The 15,622-nt window shown below is 37.2% G+C and overlaps 1 long non-coding RNA gene across 1 annotated transcript in view; it reads left to right on the forward strand.

The window, feature by feature from the left end:
• Positions 1–14,065, forward strand: part of LOC101679603 — a 30,120-nt gene extending 16,055 nt beyond the window's left edge. The window contains exons 2-3 of the long non-coding RNA XR_198562.3: positions 3,459–3,696; positions 13,322–14,065. This is a non-coding gene — a long non-coding RNA (uncharacterized LOC101679603). The remainder of the gene's footprint in view (positions 1–3,458; positions 3,697–13,321) is intronic.
• Positions 14,066–15,622: the final 1,557 nt, after the last annotated feature.

Here is a 15,622-nt window from a genome sequence, read left to right on the forward strand (position 1 = left end):
GAGCCTGCTTCCCTCTCTCTCTCTGCCTGCCTCTCCATCTACTTGTGATTTCTCTCTGTCAAATAAATAAATAAAATCTTTAAAAAAAAAAAAAAGTACCTGCTAAAGCAGGTGTTCTAGGTTGAATTGTATTCCTCTTCCAAAGATGGGTTGACATCCAAACCCCAACACCTCAGAGTGACATTATTTGGAATAAAAGTTGTTATAGATGCAATTAGTTAAGATGTGGTCATATGGAGTTGGATGGGCCTTTGATCCCCAAAAACCACTGTCTTACAAGAACAGAGAGACAAAGACACAGAGAACACGATATGAAGAGACAGACACATGGAGAAGAGGGTTGTATAAACTCAGAGGTGGAGATTGGAGTTTTGTTCCTACAAGTCAGCGAATGCCTGGGGATACCAGAAGCTGGGAGAGACAAAGAAAGATCCCCCACTAGAGACTTGGGAAGTAGTATAGCCCTGCCAACACCTCCATTCTCTTTCAAATGTTGGGGGCCAACTTTCCACCCTCTTAACCAGTGGCCAAATATGTCCCTTAAAAAACGAAACTAAAGAAGATGGGATTTTTGCAATTAAAACCATCTGTATAGCAAATGGGCCAAAACATACCATTCTATTGCAGTTTTCTGGTTTGGCTTGAAACAATATTGCTATAATTTCATCAGAAATATTTTGAGAAAAAAAAGAAATATTTTGAAGAAGAGTTTTACCATGAGCAATTCTGTGCTCATATTACTATAAATTTGCAAGTTTCAGCTAACATCTTTTAGTAATATAAAAATGCATTACAGATGTATATATACATACACATATATTTGTTTTTTCCCTTTTTTTGTAGTGACAGGAGCCAGGAGCATATCTTTGGGGTACTAGATGGAATCTGATAGCTAAACTAAAGCCAATTCCAGTTTCTAAGAAGAAATTTTCATGGTACTTCCAGATAAGCAAATTAAAAAACAAGATGAATCAGTGTCAAAATGATGAAGAAAGATTATTAATTTACATTATTATTTGGGTTATAATTTATATTATAATTTGGATTTTTCTTTAAAGATTTTATTTATTTATTTGACAGATAGAGATCACAAGCAGGCAGAGGCAGGCAGAGAGAGTGAGAGGGAAGCAGGCTCCCTGCTGAGCAGAGAGCCTGATGTGGGACTCAATCCCAGGTCCCTGAGATCATGACCTGAGCCGAAGGCAGCGGCTTAACCCACTGAGCCACCCAGGTGCCCCTATAATTTGAATTATTAATTTACAAGCTCTACATGGTCAAAATGAGTAATAACTCAGAAACACAAATTCAAAATTTACTCATTACTACTACTGACTTTTAGTGATTGCTTTTTAAAAAAATCTGTAATCACTTGAAAATCAGTCACACATATGTATATACGTATAGATAAGCGTGTGTGTGTGTGTGTGTGTGTGTGTGTGTGTGTGAAATCATTATTACCATATGGAAACTAAAAAGATTATATTAAGCATTCCTTTGTGAAACTACAATAACCTTACTATTTATACTGACTATCTCCTTATGACCCCATGGTAAGAGTCTTTCTTGATCCCTTGGTGCTGTAAGAGCAATTTCCTTTGGAGGCATATTGTTCTATTGCAGTTTGCTCTCTGTCTCATCTGGACACAATGCATAGACTTATGCACAAAGAAGCATGGGGAGATATTGAAAGCAAAGAGTCGTGTGCAGGGTCTGAGCACGTTTCCTGTCTCACAGGAAGTGTGCACATCATGACTTGTCATCTATACTGTTTAGCTTAGTGTCTCCTCACTTCCTGGAATAAAACCAAACTAAGCAAAACGATAAAAATGACAACTTTTCTGTGTTTGGGAATTCCAAACTCTTATTACTGGAATGCTAAATCTTTCAGCTCTACTGGCCATTGTGCTCCCCAACATTCATAGTGGTTTTTATGGTAAGCTTTTTCAAATGTAGTGCTTCTTGATACACCCCATATTTTACAACTTATTTTAAATGTTATAACAAAACTCTGCTTGTCCCGTGTCAAGGGAAAATACTGACTTATTATTCAAATTACTTCAGTTGCTATTTCTGTAAGTTTCTTGGACAAAATTCATTCTCCTTTAAATATTAATTGAGTTTTAGATGTAGGCAAATGCAGGGAAATAAATGATATGAAAGCAATCCTTAGTTTATCCTGTGAATTTACCATTTCTGCCCCCTACTTGTTGGTTCAATGTTTTCCAAAGCTGATGTGTAAGTTTCAACTTGGCTTCTCTAAGAAACCATCCCATATAGAAATGAGGTTCTATTTCATCAGCACTATCCCTGCCAACTACATGACCATCACTGATTTTCAATTTGTAGGAAATCCAGCATTATCTGCCAAGTTGGGAAGATGTCAAAAGTGCGCTGAATGTTTTAGTGAGAATCACTTGTTCAGTAATAGATGCATTTTAGGGACTCGGATCTGGGAAGAGCTTCTGTGTCAGAAGCTGCCACATTGCATAGGTCAGTAAAATGGTACAGATACTAGAGGCCTGAAAATCAACAAAAACCTCTGCTTTTCAAACCAAGCTAAGGTGCCCCTTCTAGCATGCCCTTGTAGAATATGCAACCATGGGTGAAGTGTGTCCCAAGTAAAGGGACAAACAGGAGCTGGATCATGGGGTGAGGTGACTGTAGGTGTCTGTGTGTGTGATGGAAAGAGGTTTTGCTAGTAAATCATTTAGCAGCTATTTTTAAAATATCCAAACAAATTCAGATTCTGGAAGCAAATGCAAAATTATCATAACATTTAGGATGAAAACATTTTAAAGTCATTTTCTGTTTGGAGCAAACATTCATAGAGTACAAATTTCATTCAGCCTGCAAGAAACATCTCAGGATTACCTAATCCAATGTCTTCATTATACTGGTAAGGAAATAAAAGTGATTTACCAAGCGGCTAGAATCCAGATGTTCTGACTGCTAGGCTTCAGCTCTCATTCATAGCTCTTTGAGGAAAGAGGAAAGTCGGAATTAACACTTATGAAATTGCATCCATGGACCAGATACAGTGATAGCTGCCAGGCATTGTCACTGTGGTTAAAGGTGAGGTTCCCAGTCAGAATTCCTTAGCGGGAAATTTGTTCTGTCTCTTATTACCTGTGTGACTTTGGACAGGTCACTTACGTTCTCTAATTCCTAGTTTTTTCATGTATAAAATAAGATCATAAATGAAGTTTCCTCACCGACAAGGATTAAGTGAGATAATCCTTGCAAAAGTCTTAATAGTGCTTGGCACACAAATGTTGGCTCAATGAATACTGAATTTAAAAAAAAAAGGAAAAAAACCTTTGCCTGTCACAGAGGTGGAGAGAATAATTTGATGCATCTTTTACAAATGAGAAAAATTAGGATCGAGTAAAATTCAGTAATTCTCCACTGAGTTGTAAAACCAGAATGTGAGGTTGTATCTGTTTGAACCCAAACTTCAGGCCGTGTCTGCTCTACAGCGATGCGCTTCGAAGAACCACATGGAGCTGAAAAGAACACAGAGACCATCCACCTTGAAAGCTGGCTGCTGTTCTCATGCTGAGTTCTGAAAACCTTCTGACACTTTCCCAGCAATTCTGCCAATCTGCGAAGCTCTGAAACTGGGTGTTGCCTATTGGCAGAAGCCAATGAGAATATTGAGGTGATCGTGCAAATATCACTCAGCATTGAGTCTGGAAGGTAAGCCTGGCTTCCTTTAGCTAATGACCAGTCCGTTCTCAAGAATAGGGGCTGTGTCTGCTCTTTCTGCAGAAAGGACTCACCCCATACCCAAGACTGTAAGCTCCCTCTGTATCAGCTCTGCCCATAAAGGAACCTTGTCCAGGTCAATTACCTCTTCAAGGCTGGATTAGGACAGATCCTCAGGCCACACCCCCACCCAACTATCCCAGACTCCCTACACTGAGACCTTGAAAGATCCACTTTTATGTAAACTTTTCACTGAATTAAAGGTTATATCAGAAAAAAAGGTACAAATCCTGTAAGCACAAAATTCAATTAATTTTCACAAAGGGAACACAGTCTCAAAGTCAGTAGTAGAGCATTCCAGTCCAGAAGACAATCCATCTAGGTCACCATGCATCCTAGGCACAATCTGGTAAGATAATCACCATATTCTGCCTTCTCCCATCATAGCTTGCTTTTACCTATTTTTGAAATTTATATAAAAAGAATCACAATTGTGTTCTTTTGTATCTGGCTTCTGTTACAATATGTTTGTGAAATTCATCTATGTTATCACATATAGTTTGTTTTCATTGTTATTTGGTGGGGACGGGGTCCAACATCTTGTTTTGTAAATAAAGTTTTATTGAAGCACCGCCAGGCCAATTCATTGCTGTATTGTCTACAGCTGCTTTCACACCATAATGGCGGAGTCTGGTTGCGACAGAGACTGTGTGGTCGTCAAAGCTGAAATATTTGCTATCTAGCAGTTTACAGAAAAGAAAGTTTGCTGATCCCTGCTCTGTTGTATCCCATCACAACATTTCTTTATTCATTCTATGTTTGAGGGATATTTGAATCTTTCTAGTTTTGAGTTACTGTCAACAGCGTCACTATGAACATTCTGTAAGTGTCTTTTGGTGACATTATGTACTTGTTCTACTGAGTATATGGATGGCATCTGTATTTCTTAAAAAGTCTCTGACTTACTCTAATGTACCGACAGTTTGGAAACTGTCTGTTTAAACTTCTTTAGAGAAGTTTAAGGAGTTTAAACCCAAAGTGTTCAAACTGCTTTGCCCTCAAGGTCATGCGGAAAAGAATTGGCAGGACAGAGACTGATAGTCAAAGCCTTGCTTCTTAGAACAGGTCTGGTTTTCCACTATGGGTCCTGTAGTCCTTATCTCCAGAACATTAACTTAAATGCTTCTTGTCTTATCCCAAATCCTTCACAAAGATGACTCTTTTCTACCACATCTCTTGTGCATTTTCAAGAACAGGACACTCACTATCTTTGAGAATCCTAGAGAAGGAAGGAATGATATAAATCACTAATTCAATCCCCTCATCTTATAAATTAGTTAATTGAGGCACAGACATACTGATAATTTGCCCCAAATAATCATTTTCAGTGTTTTTATTATTTACTACAAAATGATTTTGAACTTTGTTTTTTTCTTAGCATTTGATGTTATTTCAGTCAATTCATTACAAAAATAATATTTTTTAATTTTAACTATTTAGACATTACAGAATTATCTACAGTAAAACTAGTATTTTCTCCTTCTCCCTCTAGCTGTATAGTCTCTTGCCCCTAGGTCATCACTCTTGACAGTTTATATTTATCTATATATAAATGTATAATTATGCCTATAAGTGATGTGAGTCCCAACTTTGATAAAGAAGGCATATAACAATTTTCCTTAACTCAAGTTAATTTTTAGTTCGAAGGTCCGTTGTGTCGGTTAGATGGCCACTCAGTCTCAGTTAGTGTGGAATACGCTCTTTTTTCCTGAAGTTATGTCTACATTTCGGGAAGTTTTATGTAGTACCAAAAAAGTGAGTGGGAATTTGAGCATCAGCACCATCTGCTCCTTGGTAACCATAGTGATAGTGAGACATCTTTCACTCTAACTGGGCCTTGGCCACCAGTCCCCACAGGTGTGTTGGCCCCTGTTGTCAGACCGTGTCAGGTGTGGTGGTTCAGTGCCTGAGCCTTGGCAGTTTCCGCCAGGCTGCCTGCAGCCCTACCAGCTCTAGCCATTTCCTCTGTGGACTCTTGCCAGCTTCCTTGGCCTCTACCAGGAAACTGAGGCCCAATTTTCCTCTGGTCTTAGGTCTCACCAGACTCACTGGAATTTTCCATTTGTCCAGGGTCTATCTGTAGCTTCTGGCATCAACCCTGCTCTGCTGGGCTCACCTCCAACACTCATCACTCTCCTTTCAATACAATCTTGTCTCTCTCCAAGCTGGGCACATCTACTCTCCAACCTTCTGTGAGCATCCTTGTACAGGGTTTTATATGCTAGTATTTTTATCTCAAATGTTTTGCAAATTTGACTTTTTGGAAACTGGTTGCAAATTTGACTTTTTGGAAACTGGTTGCTGAGATGATTCTTTTGCTTACCCATACCTCATTGGGTACAACAAGCCCAGAGCAGCCCAAGGGCTTGAATGAGAGAGAGAGTAGAAGGAGGTAAAAAGTGAACTATTAGAAAGAAAAAATTATTGTCAATATCTCAAATTATTATTGTATTACAAAAATAGGCACCTATTTAGGGGAATTATTTAATTTTGCCTTTTTCCCCAAACTGGGGTTATGCAATATATCAAACTATAATTTGCACTTTTTAACTTCCTACTACTTGGACAAATACATGCACACATACACTTATGTTTCATTATTTGTAATGGTTTCATAGTAGCATTTGTTCAGTTATATTCCTTGTTGATGGATGGCCAGGTTTTTTCTGTTATTACAGATAATAATAATCGTTATTTATGGTTTTAAAATGACCAACATTAATTATGGTTTTAAAATGACCAGATAATGTTCTAAACACTATCTCATTTAATGTTAAACAACATCCAGGAGATAGATATTACTGTTGCTTCATTTTTACAGATGATAAAATTGAGACATATAAGGATTACATAATTTACTTAAGGTCACAGCACATTAGGATTTGAATCCAAATGAGTATGCTCTTCCCCACTATGTGGTTCTGCCTTCCCTCCCCTAATTAGCATACTTGTACATGTGTTTATATACTTCATTTTTATTTCTGTCCAGTAACTACCAGAACTGAGAACGTGGGCAAGTTTCCTTGCATTTTATATCTTAAGATAAGTTGGCAGATTACTTTTGGACTAAAGCAATTTACAGAACCACCCCTAGTATTCAGGAGTAATGATTACCCCCAAGCCTTACCAACACTGGACGTCAGGACTTGTCTGAAGTTAAATCATGCTGGCAGGAGCACTGATCCTTCACCCCTAAATGATTACCAGGTGTTTCAATCTTCATTCCCTCATTACTAATGTGAATGTCAAACATCTTAGGCTTATTGGCCCTTTGTGTTTTCTCTGCTGTGAATTGCCTGTTTGCTACTATAATTTTCTAATTAATTTCAAGAGCTCTTTGTGTACTTGGGATATTAAGCCATTGTTTTATATGTGTTGTAAATATTTTCTCTTAGGAGATCATCTGTTCTGTGCTTTCTACTACATGAAAGTTACGCAAATTTATTTAATTGACCCTTCCCATTCTTTCCTTTATAAACAAGCTACAGAACAATCTATAGTATAGTTTTTAAAAACATGTATTTGGTTATTTACCTTCAGTTTCCCATCTTGCCAAAGAAATATTTCCTCATTCCACAGTTTTATACAAATATTTTCCTAATTTTCTCTAATATCTTTATGGTGTTCCTTCTTTTATATTTAGTTTCTTAATATGTCTGGAACTTACTTCTGGATATATTATAAGGCAGGAGTTGACATTATTTTCTTTATGTATAGCTAATTATCCCAACTCCACTTATATTTACTTTGAATTATATATATAATTAATATTATAGGTCCTTCCCCAAAGATACCTCCTCCCAGATATACTTGGCCCCAAACCCTATTCTTTTTCATTGATCTGTCTGTTTTGATTCTGCTTTGATTCTCATCGCTTTATAGTGGGTTTTGATAGCTGTTAAATGAAATACTTCCCTCACTTCTGAAACAGAACTTTGAAGTTCATTAGATATTTCTCTTCTCCAGATATTTAATAATATCACAGGAGGCCATGATGCTACTTCTTATAAAAATTTTTTAAAAAGATTTTATTTATTTATTTGAGAGAGAGTGAAAGAAAGAGAGAAAGAGAGAGCAAGTGAGCATGAGCCAGGGGAGGGGCAGAGAAGCAGACTCCCCTCTGAGCTGGGAGGCTGACCTGGGACTCAATCGCAGGACCCTGGGGTCATGACCTGAGCCTAAAGCAGACACTTAACTGACTTAACCATCCAGGCATCCTAAATTGGTTTTTTCGTGAATGTAGAAATGCAACCTTTTTAGGCAAATGAAGTTCTTCATGTCTGACATCATTCAAATTTCATCAAATAATATTATCAATGTATAGACCTTGAATTTGTATTAAAATTAGCATTTTTTTCCAGCTTTAGATACTGTCCCAACTCCAGACAATAGGAAAATCAGCCAGTTAGGGAAAGAAAGTTAGTAGATTTATGACTGATAAAGATCATTATCTTATTTAAATAGAAACAATTGAGTTTAACAATAATTTAACTGAAAAGTTATATACTTACTATTCTTATAGTGCAACATTTATCATTGGTATCTCTTCCCCCATCACCCTAAACTTTACTAATTTGCATCCAGCTTTAATTCGAAAATGTATAAAGATATAGAAAACATCACATGGTTTTTATTTCAAGCTTCATTAAGGAGAAGGGAAGTTGAAGTTTATTTTTCTTTTTAATGCCAAGATCTTAACTAATTCTATATTGAACTTCATGGGTGAATCAGTACTTATGATTTTTGACAAGGTCATTTTTGTCTGTAAATGCAGCTACATCTGCGTATTTCTCTAGATTATATATATATATATACATATATATATATATATATTCAAGCAATCAAATTAGAACTACTCTGAACATAGCATATTACTAATCTATAATCTGGAATGGGCACAACAGTGATTCATGTGCTGTAATACCCGTTACTGCTTATAACAAGCTTTGAAAAACTTTATTTTGGGAAGAATTCTGTCTCAATATCCCCCACAGTTAGATTTTTGCCCTCATTTCCTTTGTATTTATTCTGGTTGGTGTTTGCAAGACTATGAGGATCTATTTTGGTTGGGGACACTGTTCTCTTCCTAGAGGAGGAAGTGAGAGCGCTGTGCTTTGTCTCCAGCTCCAAAGCTGTTAGACAGATCAGACAGGGAGCTCTGTCAGCCAGGCTCCAGGAAGGGTTCTCTCTTCTGATGGAACAACTAAACAATTGTTACTATTTACAATGGGCCAAATGGAGAAATATTCTTAGAACAATAAGAAAAGGGAAAGTCGGCCACTAGGCAGGAAAGAAGGCTTTCAAGCAACATCAAACTTAAAGAATGTGGATATCTTTTAAATGTAAACAGTTTACCATATCACTTCTCCAAATAACAATACCAAGAGTGCTTGCCATGCGTAGGGCACTTGACGGACACTATTATCTCTAATCCCATATCAACCATACCAGACAAGTATTATCCCAATCTAACACATGAAGAAACCAAGGTCAGAGAGGTTGTAAGTACTTATCCATGGCTGGTAAATGTGGAATTCTAACACAAACGTATACAACTTTTATATTAGAATCTACTTCTTCTTCTTCTTTTTTTTTTTTAAATTAAAAAGTAGATGAGGCCTCCTAGGTGGCTCAGTGGGTTAAGCCTCTGCCTTTGGCTCAGGTCATGATCTCAGGGTCCTGGGATCAAGCCCCGCATCGGCTCTCTGCTCAGCAGGGAGCCTGCTTCCTCCTCTCTCTCGGACTCCCTCTCTGTCTGCTTGTGATCTCTCCCTCTCTGTCAATGATTAAATTTAAAAAAAAATCTTAAAAAAAGTAGTTGAGAAGTTTGTAATTCTTGATAAGAGACTCTATAATGTCCTTACAAAAGCACAAAGTTTTGAGGAGTTCATTAATAGTTTATGTTCTTTTCCTTTTGCATTTCCTATGAAGGTGATGGGAACCTGAGGAAAATTTGGCAAAGCTGTATGTGATGGCAAAACTGCCCTTTCCTTTGTTACACGCATAATTATTCTCCCTTGATCCCTCTCAAATTCTTCAAAAGACACAGAGGATAAGCTCTTATTTGTTTACAGTAACTTCAAATCTTACAGACAAGTATGTAAAGATCTAAATTATTAATAACTATCATACTAATTTTCAACACCACTATTGGGTTACCTACTGTACACATATAATATACGCATCTGAAAGATAATGGTCTGTTGTCAAATAATTGTCAAATAATCTTTTTTCCGTTAGATTTTTAGTATTTCATTGAATGTTTCCTTTAGGTGCCAGATCAATGAAACAATTCTTTACCTTAATTTCATATAATTTATAGTATGTGAGAAGGCAAAATAATGAGTCTAAAAGTGAGGTATGCTTTGGATTGCTTTTGGATATGTAGTAATACACTAGAATAAGTCAATAACTCAATGAATGACATAATGAAGTTATGACATAATGAATGACATAATTAAAGTTACTAGTTGACTGGTTACTCAAGAATAAGAACACAAATGATTTTATAGTTCTTTACTAACTTTTTAGCTTCCACTGTGCCCAACCTGGGCATAATCAACATATAGGTGGAGCAAGGGGCTATTTATATGGTATTATGGTTAACTATATTTCTTGTTGCCCAGTACTACACATGCATTGGAGATTTCCTGGGCTTCAACTCTTGCATTGGCCTGCCCCAGTTTTAGTAGTATCTACCTCATGCTCTCATTAGCTCTAGTTGGTAACATTTTCATAGATCAGTTAGCCATTCATTGATTAGCATCACAGAAAGCCGGATTCTTGGTTAAAAATGAGATGGAAGACAAAAGGTGTGCTGTGAAGTTAGGATGGCAATGGTGTCTGGAACTCTGCTCAGGGCACTGAACATAAGGAGAAGGACAGAGTAGAATGGAGGAGAGAAATAGAGCATGAAAAGAGAAACGTTTCCCCAAAAAGGAGGTAAAAGGCTTCCTTACCCTTTTGCCTAAGGGTCCCTGAAGTTGACTACATCTATTAAAATGCTCAATTTACAAAACACACCAAGACCTTGACATGGCTGCCATGCATGCCCATAGTCTCTTCAGAGGGAAACCACTAAATCCACAGCACCTGTTGAGGAAGTTACTCTAGGAAGTTCCTCAGGCATAAGCAGCCAGGTTTTGCTCCACATCAGCCTGCTCCCCACAGACAATTGGACCAGAGTGGGGTGCCTAGGTGGCTCAGTTAGGTAAGTGCAGGACTCTTGTTTTAGGCTCAGGTCATGATCTCAGTGTTGTGAGATGGAGCCCCACACTAGGCTCCATGCTCAGCACAGAGTCTACTTGAGATTCTCTCTCTCCCTCTTTCTCTGTCCCTCCCCCTGCTCTCTCTAAATAAATAAATAAAATCTTAAAAAAAAAAAAATCAGAACAGGGTATATGCCTAACCCAAAGGCAGTTAATCTAGTCAGACAAACAGCCTCTGCTGTGGTCTGACAGCAAAAACTCTGCCCTCTAGGAATGGCGGTAATTAATTGGACAACCTGTTGCTCTCTCTTGAGATGGTGAGCACAGGTTATTTTGTGAAAATAAGCTAGATGGTAGTAGAATATAGCTACACAGAGAGAATACTTGAGAGAAGGCAAGGAAATAATCAAGTCATTAGAACCACATAGAATCCTGACTCATTTTTCAGAAAATAAACTATGTTCTGGTCTTCATGGGAAACTTCTGTTCTTGTGATTCTTGGTTGTGAGACTTCTTTTGGACGCTGGTTTAGATTCTAAATGCTTGAAGAAGAAGACTGGTCAAGATTCCTGTTTTCCTTTTTTCCATAGGTGTCATTCCACAAAGCATGATATTTCCTCCTTGTCTCTTGAGGTAGAAGCAGTAAGTCTCTTCTTTGTAACCAAAGAGGCCACAAAAACTGTTATCTAAAATAATTCATTGGCATCTTTTTTTTCTACGTAAGATGTCAGATTATATAAAGGTTTAATAAATAGATTTTTTTTTTTATTTGACAGAGAAATCACAAGTAGGCAGAGAGGCAGACAGAGAGAGGGGGAAAGCCGGCTCCTTGCTGAGCAGAGAGCCTGATGTGGGGCTTGATCCCAGGACCCTGAGATCATGGCCGAGCCAAAGGCAGAGGCTTAATCCACTGAGACACCCAGGCACCCCTAACAAAATTGTTTTAGTTCATCTTAAAATCCAGTGATGAGAAAAATAGGGGATAAGTACACTCACATTCTAAGGAGACATGCAGAGTAAACTCATGTTAGAAATACTAAAAGAAAGCTGAATTAATTGAACAGCCACATTTGGACTAAGTTTGCTGGGCTTATAGGAGGTACTGTAGTTTCATCAAGGAAGCTATGCCAAGTACAGGGAACCCCTAAGATAATAGTCATATTAACTTATGTTCTGTAGTGGTGGGCTAGCAAGCTAGAGACTCAGAAAAGCTGATGGTGCACAAGTTTGGAGTTTGGAGGCAATCTTCTGGAGAATTCCCTCTTGCTCAGGGAGATTGGCACTTCTGTTCCATTCAGGCTTTCAGCTGGTTACATGCAGCCTACCCACATTACGAAGAACAATTGGCTTACTCAAAATTCAACAATTTAAATGTTAATCTCATCGAAAACACCGTCCAAATTGACACTTAAAATTTACCACCAGAATACCTGGCAAGGATCAAAGTGGGGAGGGGACCTTCGGTAAGGAAGTACAAGCAACTCCATCACTGGTTGGTCTTTGCTGAGCCCCAGAAGCTCCACCACCATGGTGGAGCAGGGCAGGAGAGTCCTTAGGAGAACCTGAAACGTGTCTCCTGTGTTTGAGGTCATTGCAAGCATGGAGTTTAGTATTGGTTTCTGCCTGAAGAGTTTTGCAGGAAAACCTGCTGAAGGACAGCAGGCTTGGGCCATTCTAGACTTGCATCATGAGAAGGGCAGCAATTGTCTTGCAAGAGACCCTTGTCTTTTTTTCTGGTACATCGTTTGTGTTTCAAGTAATTTTTCCAAACCTCTACTCTTATCTCATTATTCCTCTGTTTGTGGCTCGTGGGTGTTCACAGAATAGGGTGCTAATTCCTGCAAATGGCGCATGAGCTCTCCATGACCTGTAGCTTCTACCACTCCAGCCTCACTGCCTTTTCTTCTCAGCTTCCCCACTCCCCCCACAGCCCGCTGTGCATGTGATGCTTCTCCCTTGCCAGTCAGCTGAATGCCTACACCTAGGAAACTCACACTGCCGCATTTCTACAAAACTTACACTCATCACTCTCAGGTTGAGTTGTCCACTCCCTTTCTGATGTTATATTTTCACTGTAAAACCAATTACACCCTGTAATTTTCTTCTAGTCAGAGAACTCTGCTTTGTCTCTGTGCTCCCAAAACATAGCTCAGTGCCTGAACACAGAAAGCCCTCAATTAATGTCTGTTGCATCAATGAATTAACAAAATATCTGGAAATAAAGAAATTTCAGGTGTTTGAAGAAATATCTGGAAAGAACGGAATTTCAAGTGTTCTCAGTATTTTAATATTTCCTACTTTTTATTTCTTCTTCTTCCTAATTTGTAATTTTTATTTCCCCTTGGTAGAAAGCAGCAGTTCTCCAAGGATGGTCTACAGACGCCTAGAAGTGGCCAAGCTCCTACTAGAAGGTCTATGACATCAAAAGTATTTTCATTCACTAGGATCTGCTTTTCTCACTGTTGGACATTTGCACTGATGCTGGTACAAGGGCAGTGGTGGGTACCTTTGCCCCATGCAGAATGGCGGCAACAAACTATACAAGCAGTCATTGCTGCATCCATACACTGAACTCCTCTCATAATTAAAACAGAAAAAAAAGAAAAGTCTTACTTAAGGAAGTCCTGGGTGATGCAATAAACATTATTCATTTTATTTAATCTCAACCTTTGAGACCATGTTCTGTCTGATACCATAGGAGTATGGGAATGCACTAATGCTGCCCACCTCAGTGCGAGTTGTCTCAAGGAAAGGCACCTGGAAGATGTCTTGCAGGCTGAACTAGCCAGTTTTTAAATGGAACACTATTTGTACTTGAAAGAACAACTGACAGACAAACTGTGGTTCTTCAGACTTCGGCATCTGGCAGACATTTTCTTGAAAATGAACAAAGTATGTCTGTCATTTCAAAAAAAGACTTGGCAGTAATTGTTGTGAATGATAAAATTTGAACTTTCAAGTGAAAATTAGAATTTTGCAAAATTTGTAGCTGCCATTTTGAGCTTGACAGCTTTCCAAAACTCACATATTTTTTATTCTGATGAGATTGGTGATGATGTTAACAGATGTCATTTTCTTGGTACTGAATAAAGACATACATAATCATTTATAAGATCTGTGTATTTCTTGAACCAAATTTTCCAGATGACCAATACTTAATATTACAAAAACCATGTGTAAAATGTTTGTTTAAGGGGCAAGATATATGAATGGATGTTTTTGATGAATGAATTTTAATGTAACTATGCAAATTTCATTAATATAATTTCTGACTTCCTGTTGCAACTAATCTCTAAGAAATTTCTTGTTGAGTTTTGATATAGTATCAAATTACTTCTTGTTGAGTTTTGATATAGTATCATACTCTAGTATGGATACTATAGTATCCATAGTATGGATATAGTAAGAATATGCATAATTATCTGGAAAAGATTTTAAAATAATCTTCCCTTTTCCAAGCATGTCTGTATAAGGTCAGATTTTCTTCATATACTTTAATATAATACATAATGCAATGAATCGAATGCAGAAGCAGGTATGAAAATTCAGCTATTTTCTTTTAAGCCAGACATTAAAAAGATCTACCAAAAAATGTACAATAAAGTTGTGCTTCTCCTTCATTGTTTCCATTTCAGAAAAAATAATTATTTTTCCAGAAATCTATTACCTATGTTAATAGGTAAAAAGTTAGCATTATTTTAAGTGCATTAATTAATATTTTTTAAATTGCTCAGTTTTAATTTCTGAGATGGTAAACAGCAATTGACATAATCTACATAAACAAAACTTCTTTGAGTTCCTCAATAATTTTAAAATATAAAGGCTGTTTGAGATCAAAAAGCATGAATTACTGCCTTTATCTCTGTCTCTTCTTAAAAAAGGTAGGTAATTAAAGAGGGACCATATTTTTGTCCTCAATGCAAAAAAAAGAAAAAAAAACCACCACCACCACCAACAACAACAACAAAAACAGCCAAAAAACCCCCAAACAGATACAAAAAGTTCATAATACCCTAAGGAAATTTCTGTTTTAAAGTTGAAATTAAAGTTGCAGCTTACATGTCTGAAAAGTAAATTAGAGATCCACATATCCAAAAATCTTTCTGGTTTATAGATATTTTAGCTAGAAGTCCTGTATAGCATATGAATGCAGAGTCATCTATTAGGTTGTATTTAAACTAAGACAATCGTTGCATAAATAAGTGCAACCATTAAAAATACAAAATAAGTCATCTAATTTGAATCAGTGAGCGACTTTCATATTTTGAAAATATATGTATTCTTTAATGCTCCCAGATTCAGTTATAAAAGAACTAGGAATTAAACAAACATCTTGTTTGCACGGATATAGTCATATCCCTTATTCCAATAACAAAAACGAAGCCAAATTGTGAAAATTCATGAAACAAGCAAGTGCTCACCGTTTCTTCAGAACATTTGCTAGTATGAGGAAGATTATATTTGGATGAGAGTGGTAGCTTAAGTTTCAACCAAATTCTATTAATTATAGTAAATTTCAACAATGATTGATCTAAATTACTGAGCTTCCAAGATTTTTCCATCAAATATTACCCAAAATAGGCTATTATCTCTGACTTAAAATAACTTCATTTTTAAGATTTCTCTCTCTATATATGATATATGATATA

Source organism: Mustela putorius, unplaced genomic scaffold, assembly GCF_011764305.1.
Source record: "Mustela putorius furo isolate JIRA1106 unplaced genomic scaffold, ASM1176430v1.1 tig00003863_pilon_pilon_pilon, whole genome shotgun sequence".
NCBI classification, from domain to species: domain Eukaryota; kingdom Metazoa; phylum Chordata; class Mammalia; order Carnivora; family Mustelidae; genus Mustela; species Mustela putorius.